The sequence below is a fragment of the Micropterus dolomieu genome, linkage group LG22 (genome assembly GCF_021292245.1).
Source record: "Micropterus dolomieu isolate WLL.071019.BEF.003 ecotype Adirondacks linkage group LG22, ASM2129224v1, whole genome shotgun sequence".
NCBI lineage: Eukaryota > Metazoa > Chordata > Actinopteri > Centrarchiformes > Centrarchidae > Micropterus > Micropterus dolomieu.
In genome coordinates, this window is record NC_060171.1 from 9923971 (window position 1) to 9930495 (window position 6525).

Here is a 6525-nt window from a genome sequence, read left to right on the forward strand (position 1 = left end):
ACCATTGAGGTTCGATTGTGGAAAATATTTGAGTATAATACGTGCAAGTAGATTTCTTTTCTTTAGACATTAAGTTTAGAAAGGCAGTCCCATGGGAAACCTGAGACGCCCCCTGGGGAACCACGCCCCAGGCAACAAAAGAGCGACACGCGACCTGCTCTCCTCTCTCTCTCGCTCTCTTCGCTTCGCTGTTGGCTCTTCCACTCTGTTCTGCTCTCTGGACGCGGCGCGTGCCGCGCCAGGCAACGCCCTCAGTCGACCAGCGAAACAAACAGGCCCTTTGTTCGTTTGAAGCTACACACGTGAAGTGCCGAGACATCGATCTGCCTTCAGTTTGTTTATTTTCTTTATTTCTTTTGTTTGTTAAGGTTATGAGTCCGTTAAGTTACACTGGACTAATTCAGGAACGACCAAGTTCCATTTTAAGCCTTTTTCGTCGAGCCAACTTCACCGAGGTCAGACCAAGCCACGTGGTCTCGCCAGCTACACAACAGGAAACCTGAAAACAGCCGAATTGCCAGACGGAGGCGGCGTTTTCAATCAGACACGGAGAACCCCAGAGAATCCCTAGCAGAAAGCCAGGATCGGCAGCTAGCGTGGGACCCGTGCAACAGGCCAAAGCAGACTGTCGACAAGCAGTAAGACTCAACACACGTTCTGTGATCAGATGTCCATTTTAACTCCTAAATTATATCATTAGTTTACTTTCATTAGCTCTTCTATGCCGTATGAGTCAAATGCTTCCCACAATCGAACCTCCAGGCTCATTGTTCAGCAAATGTTTATGTTCCCTGTATCTAACCGTCTTTTTATCACCTTAGTTAGAGAATAAATTCACTGTAATATAATCAAGAGCTGTGTGTGTTGCCTATTTCTAGTTCTTGCCAAGAGAATTGACCCTTTAGATATGAGACTGACTGACTGATTTAAGATAATTGAGCGATTATTAACTAACTGATCACTAGTAATAATTGTATAATTATTCAAAACTACCTAGAGGTCCGGAGACTCTAGGATTATAACAACTTCGGTGGTGCCCTTTACGAGGAAATTCTGATTTTATGAATGTTAATTCATAATTGGGTATCAATTCTCATAAATTTATTAAAATGCATAACTAATAAATTTAGGTCTACTACACGGTCATGCCGCTTTGCTCTATACAACATAAGGAAAATCAGGCCCTACCTCACTCAGTATGCCACCCAGCTTCTGGTACAGAAGTGAAGAGCTGGACTACAAACGAGCTTTTTTCAAGCGGTTCTGAGCAGTGCTTTCTGTGCGAGATGGGAACTTCCTTTGGGCTTTTTCACTTTGCAAACCTGTTACATGCAAAAAAAAGATATATAACTCAATAAAGGAGAAGGAAAAAGCATAATACCACCACTTTAAGGGAAGTGTAGATTTCAGCACGACTGGAGTTGACCTGTACAAGGTAATAAAATTTATGCTCTGCTGCATTTTGTTTGACCCATGTTTTTTAATTGGTGCAATTCTAAATCCCTCAATTACAACTTCAAAACAACAAAACTCATGGTTAAACTAACTGTTACATTTTATTGTTAAATAATCTGTCGATGTTTTTTTGTTCTTTTAATCATTTAATCTGAATTCAGTTTGAAACACTTGTTCCAAGGTACATAAACGTCTGGAGGGCGCAAAATGATCATTTACTGTGTTCAGAGAAGGAAAAAAAAAGAATATAAGAGAGAACACGCAATAGTGAAGATATGTTTGTGTATTTTCACCAAATACTGTTATGTCTGTTATGTATTTCACCTCTTACGTGTTGCGTCATCTAATAAAAAACTTAATCTGTTTGATCCAGATTTGTTTGGCTCAATTAACCAGGACCTTGACACCTTAAAGAACAGCCTTGCTACGTTAGAGATGGGTAAGTATCCTATTCAAGCATTACAAGGGAGAGTTACAGGAAGTGAGTGCATTTGGATGGAAACTGTAGTATTATAGCAGTTTCAGAGTGTCAGGATTCAGATGAGTGCAAACAGGAGAGAGCCTAAACACAAGTCACTAGAGAGCCAACATCAAGTTCAGGGATTTTAATCCAAAGAAAACAAGTAATAAACCTTACAGGTTGCAGAGACTGGTAAATCCAAAATGATTGAACAGGTAGTTCCAACAACAGGCAGCGCACACATCACATTACACATGGAAATGACCAGACAGAGACTGAACGGAAACAGCAAACATTTAACACCAGGGAACAGACAGAACACCATCCATCCATCGTCAACCGATTATCCTGTGTACAGACACATGTTACAAAATACCAGACAAGAATCTATCCCAGACAAACAGAACCCCATGTAAACAGACAACCACCGACCAACTATGACACAGGGATCATAACAGACAGCAAGGCAGGACTGAAACTAGGATAAAACAGAACTACAGACAACTCCACATCAAGACATAACAGACTGAGATAACTGAACAGAACAGACTAACACAGAATTAGACAGGAAGGCAGGCACAAACTAAACAGGAATCAGACTGAACAGCACTAAATCCAGAGTAGACTACAAACTTATAGGGAAAACAGACTGAAACAAGAAACACACAACAGACTGACCTCAAACATAACTGATGCGCAGACATATTCCTCCATGAAAAAGTATTAAAGTACATGATCAAAGGACAATTTACATAGGCTATATAAGAAAAAGACAATGTTTTCTGAGAAGATTTTGCTACTGTAAAGTATACAGCAGTGAAGCAGTTTCATTTATTCATTCATTCAAGACTCCAGGTGACTTTATTTACTTATTGGCTGATTTGCCTGCCTAGCTAATGTATCTGTTGAAAAGTGAAATGGAAAGCTTACAGGATTGGTGCAGTGGTTATGTGGATGTTAACAAAAACAAAAGCTAAGAAGTACTTAAGTAGATTTTTTTTTCATTGATTTCTACGTGTGTGTGTGTGTGTTTGTCAGGACATTAGTGATTTACACTGACCATGTTATATGGGGGAGAAATTAAAAGGAAAGCAAACATGAAGTGTCTTAGTATGGAGTCACGCCACCATGAGCCTCCAGAACAGTTTTGGTGCTCATTGACAAGTCTGAAACTCTATTGGAGGGATGAACATCATTCCTCCACAAGATATTCCCTACAACCTCTATTTAATCAGGTAATTTCAATGTAAATGTAATCTAGTTGAGATCAAGATCTCTTTTTTTAAGAGAGCCCCGAGTGCAGCAGATAGAAAAACAAACATAGCCAGACATAAAGAAAGTACATACAGAATCATTCGCATTTTTTTTGCACAAATCATTCGCATTTGGTCTGCCCTGCTGCTGTGGCTCTGTGTGGCTCTCTGGTTTATGCTCATTGCACAATTTGTAACTTTTTATTCTTTTTTACTTATATCCTCAAAAGAAAACAAAGACATGTTATTGGTGCTACAAATGTCTTAAAGGGAACTCATCCATGCTTCCTAAAGACCATTTGTAGTCAGATTTGACATCTGTGCCAGAAACTTCCCGTCTTAGTAATTGTTTTCAAAAGCTTCAATTTATATGATTTTAATGAAATTCTGTAACCTCACTGCACAATGCACTAAATGTGCCAACTGTTAGGGGCACTTTTCTTGAAGTACACTAATGCGGTAACTGAAGATCATTATTCCTTCTTAAATACCACAGAAAGAGATGTAAAAATAGTTGATCGAAACAATAGTTTAAAAATGAGTCAGCAGCAGAACTTTTTGTTACTTTCTTAACGACAAGAGCTAAAAAGCTTTGCTAGCTCCCACTTTCCAAATGGAACACAAGTTTAAAAAGGTATCTTGTAGAGGTTTGACTGCAAGATGAAGATATACTTTATTAATCCTGCAAAGGGAAATTAAGTGTTTTTTTAACAAACACACACAAGCAGGACCCAAACACATGTGTCAACACATACAAACATCCAAGCTGGACTCTAACTGTCCTACACGACTGAGCTACTTTCTGTAAGAGGGTGATAAAGCAATGTCTACAAATGGGTCCCTGTTATGAGGACATCATCAGCATCTGTTGTTTACTCTGAAATGCATTTCTTAAGTATTCACTCCAACTTGATCTCAGTCAATTTTCTTTGGGAGTAACGAAGGTAGCACATCCTGCAGATCACTCCTCATTTGCAGTGAGTTCCTTCTGTTTATTATAATTTGGTGTTAGATTTTGTTATTAAAACCTTTTAAATAACTTGACAAAGGCATGCTTGGTGCTCCGCGAGTTAACATAATTTAAAGAAGAGCCCATAAAATACATAATAGAGATTTGATCTACATTAAGAACACTGAAGATAATTAGGCTACAAATTTACTCCATGCGACGCCAACAAGCCTCCCTGGCTTTGTCGTCCGCCACGATATTAGATTTAGACGTTAACTTGTCTTTACATTCATAATTTCCTAACACTACCAATGTACATTCCTCTGGAGAAATACGGAGCATGCGCCGTTGCGAAAAAACTCTGCCTGCATGGCCAAACACACTCCTTTTATGCGAACGCGCACAAACTCCAATTAAGTTAACACTGGGTTAACGCGGACTCAACTAACCAACATCTTATACACTGTCGTCGTACCGTTTAATTCCAGTGTAGGCAGTCAGAGTTTGTCAACCATGAGTTTGCCTGATAACCCAGAGTTAACTGTGAGTACGTTGAACTCCCTTCGTAGTACAGGCCAGTCTGTGTACTTTGTTAGTTGTTATTGTTACCCCATGTCTGCTCTGTGTTCTGTTATTAGTTAAGTCTGTGGTCTGTCGATATGATTAGGTTTTAGTCTGTTGTGTGTTTCTTCTCTTGTGTCATTTACCTATGCCTTAATTTCAGTTCTCTTCATGTTTGGATCTGTGCCAGCCTAGCTCTTGTCGTATTGTTATCTGGTGTTTGTTTCATGCTCGGTTTCTGTTTACCTGTCTAGTGTTATTGTATCTCTGCCTGATTAGTTGTTGGTTTATGATCATTCTGTGTTTAGTGTCCAATTACCTAGGTTATGTTTGTTTCCCCATTTGCCTCTCTGTCTGCAAGTCAAGGTTAGGTCTGTTCCCCCAGTTATCCCTCTGCATGCCTGTCTCTTCTTCTTCTTCTTCTTCTTCTTCTTCTTTAGGGTTTAATGGCAGTTGGCAAACCAGTTTAACGGTGCATTACCGCCACAAGCTGGTCTGGAGTGTGGAACGAGAGATTAAGCAGGAAATAAATGAAATAAACAAAAAAACAAACAAACAAAAAAAACCAAAAATTAAATTCTTTTTTCTAACTCAGTTTCTTTAAGAAACTTAATTATATGACAATATATCTGGCCTGCTGTTTTCCCCAAGAGACCTGTCAATGAGATATCATGATGTTTTGCCTTCCGTAATGACTGAAAGAGGCGTTCCCTATTGATAGTGTATCTCCTACACTGAAGGAGAACATGTTCAACCGTTTCTAGTTGGTTACAATATATACATTTCCCAGTTGGGTGCTTACCTATTTTATATAATGAAAGGTTGAGACCTGTATGTCCTATTCTCAGACGAGTGATTATATTTTTTTCCCTACGTTTCCAGCCCACCATCCTTCCGGCACCAACCTGTCTCTGTACATTATATAGGTGCCTTCCAGTTTCACTATTGTCCCAATGCTCCTGCCAAACTGACTGTGCATAGGTCCTGATAAATGTCTTAGCTTCATCTTTAGTTAATGGGGTTTGTAGGTCTACATGTTTGATTTTGAGTGTTCCTTTGGCCAGAATATCCACCTGCTCATTTCCCTCCACACCAACATGAGCAGGAACCCAAAGGAAGCATGTGGATAATCCTTTTAGCTCCATCCTGTACAATATAAGGAATATGTCATTGAGAATATTGGATCTAAATGATGATTTGCCAGATTTAATACTCATTAGAGCAGACAAGCTATCAGATGCAATAACAGTATTATTTGTTTCCCTCTCTTCTATCCACTTAAGGGCCAGTACTATTGCAGTCAACTCTGTGGTATACACTGAGACATGATCTGATATTCTTCTGATATATGACTCACTTGCTGGGATAAAGACTGCTGCACCTGCACGCCCTGTATCAGGATCTTTGGAGCCATTTGTGAATATAAACATGGAGTCTGAAAAATGTAAATCAAAGTAATTCTGTACTATACTGCATGCTGGAAGTTTCTTTGACATATCCTTCAATTCCTGCTGTATGTTTAGATCTACAATTGGTGTTGGGAATAACCAGGGAGGAATGGAAGACTGTGACACTGTAGGGCTGTAGTCTAATTGTCGTAATCCTATGACTTCTGCCTTTGCATCACCAATCCACCCAAAACTTGTGAAATTTGTCTCATTGTGTTCCCAGCAATCTATTAAGAGACTCTTGGCAGGATGAGAATCACATTGCCCCTGGAGATTAACCCAGTATGCCAACATTAGCTTTACTCGCCTGATTCTTAACGGCATTTCTCCCATTTCCACCTGCATTGCTGACACCGGAGATGTTCTGACTGATCCACTGCAAATTCTCAAGGCCTGAGC

The 6525-nt window shown here is 39.5% G+C and overlaps 1 long non-coding RNA gene across 1 annotated transcript; it reads left to right on the forward strand.

The window, feature by feature from the left end:
* The first annotated feature begins 581 nt into the window (after window positions 1–581).
* On the forward strand, window positions 582–6497 carry LOC123961771. The gene is made up of 3 exons (XR_006822774.1): window positions 582–638; window positions 1829–1894; window positions 5962–6497. It is a non-coding gene; the product is annotated as an uncharacterized LOC123961771 (long non-coding RNA).
* The last annotated feature ends 28 nt before the right edge of the window (window positions 6498–6525 follow it).